General features: G+C 39.7%; 1 pseudogene; it reads right to left on the bottom strand.

Annotated features, from left to right (window-relative positions):
* Nucleotides 1-441: 441 nt before the first annotated feature.
* Nucleotides 442-1,377, bottom strand: LOC101966221 (olfactory receptor 14C36-like; annotated as a pseudogene).
* Nucleotides 1,378-1,989: the final 612 nt, after the last annotated feature.

Below are 1,989 nucleotides of genomic sequence, written 5' to 3'. Positions count from 1 at the left end.
TTTTTATATATATTGAAAGTAAGTAAATTGACAAATTATGTATCACAGTGTTTACAAGTAGTTTCTACACTGTTCTGAATAAAAGCAAATTATATAAGAATAAGTAATCTCCAGATTTGATAGGTTTTCTTTAGTGACAGTATTTGATATAGGTAATTGACATAAGGGATGATTCTTTAAAATATATAACTACCCATGATTTCAGCAAATATATTGGATTATATTTAATCATTAAAAGATGCATTGATGAAATTACACAATCTATGAAGGAACCCTTGAAATGATATGGTAAGTCATAGAAATATACCTTACGAAATAACTCAGCTTCTAATAATGAAATAGAAAGATAGACAGTGTAACTTGTAAAGTTCAAATCTGAAGAGTACTGTATCTAATTAAGAACCATGATCAATTAAATTAGGATGATGCTGAATGGCATCTTTATAATTTCTCTGACAACAACTGTCTTTGCATTACTCTCTTCACAGCTTCCTTTAACTATTTGTTCCTGAGGCTGGAGAGGAGAGGATTCAGAAAGGGAGAAACTGTGGTGTAAAATGCAGACAGAAACATGTACTGGAGTGTGTCAGAGGTTGCTGAAGGCCTCAGGTACACACCTGAACCAGAACTGAGAAAGACAGACACCACGAGAATGTGAGGGGTGCAGGTGGGGAGAAGACTTTCCCTTGGGCTCTGGTGGGAAATTTCAGCACAGAGAAAAATATGCAAATGTATGACATGGCAATAAAAAGAAAGCAACCACCACAAATGACCACAGTAGAGACAAGAATAAGGACCCTGTTGCTGGTGGTGTCAGAGCAGGAGAGCTTCAGTAGAGAGGGGATGTCACATATGAACTGGTGGATCATGTTTGACTGGCAGAAGGACAGCCAGAATGTGTTCCCAGTGTGCACACCTGCACACAGCAGACCACTGAGCAGGGAAGCCAGGGTCATGTGGACACAAAACTGAGAGTTCATGAGTGGGTACTGGAGGGGCTGGCAGATGGCCACATAGCGGTCCTAGGCCATGTTGGAGAGAATCAAAATCTCTATGTATGCACAAAAAAAGGACCAAGAAGATCTGTGTTACACAACCAGTCACTGAAATGACCCAGTTGATAGTCAGAGAGCTGAAAAAGGCATTGGGGACAGTGATGGAAATGAAGCACATGTCCAAGATGGACAGGTTCCTGAGGAAGAAGTACATGGGCGGATGCAGATTCTGGTCAGCAGTGATGACAGTGATGATTAGAAGGATCCCTAACAAGGTACCCAGGTAGGTCACTGGGAATACTGTGAAATAGAGGAAACTCAGATCCCAGCCATCAGGAGAGCGCAGGAGGAGAAATTCAGTTACCATGGTGACATTGGCCATTTGCTGGAAATTCTAGTTGCCTGGTAAGATAAATAGATGAGAGAGGAAGGAAAAAATAATTAATACAATTATTTTACATATTTATGTCCAGAATGTTTTCTTGTATTTTGCATTAGCTTTCCCTGTAGAGGAAAGGTCTCTCTTGTTTTTCTGATATTTTTTAATCATTTTTAAGCATAGTGCACCTCCAAGTGCAGGTGTGGAGGTCTGCAGCCCATTGTCTGCATGTGGCCTTCAGGGCTTGTCTTCAGCTTCCCCATCAAGGCTCCTCTGACCTCCTGAGACTCTCAAGCAGAGTACTAGCAAGTATTGGTCATTTTCTCTCTTGTTTGAGCACCTGTGTGACAGTGCATTCTTTAATGTTCTGTAATTTTATTACCTCATTGTCTTCCATAAATGCAATTTCACCACTTTTTTGCCTTTGTATCCACACTAAATAATTCAAATTATAATTTATAAATATTTTTTGTAGGAATGGTTTCAGAGACTTTATCATCATGAACATGAAAATCTCACACAAGCTCAGCCAGACCTGTTTCAGCCCCCAACAGGGCAATTTTTCTCTCCAGTAGATCAGTGTAAGGTCTTTAGAGACTGACATTCTACTAAACT

Source organism: Ictidomys tridecemlineatus (assembly GCF_052094955.1).
Source record: "Ictidomys tridecemlineatus isolate mIctTri1 chromosome 1 unlocalized genomic scaffold, mIctTri1.hap1 SUPER_1_unloc_7, whole genome shotgun sequence".
Taxonomy (NCBI): domain Eukaryota; kingdom Metazoa; phylum Chordata; class Mammalia; order Rodentia; family Sciuridae; genus Ictidomys; species Ictidomys tridecemlineatus.
Note: the sequence above shows the minus strand (reverse complement) of the source record. Positions and strands in the feature narration are given on the sequence as shown.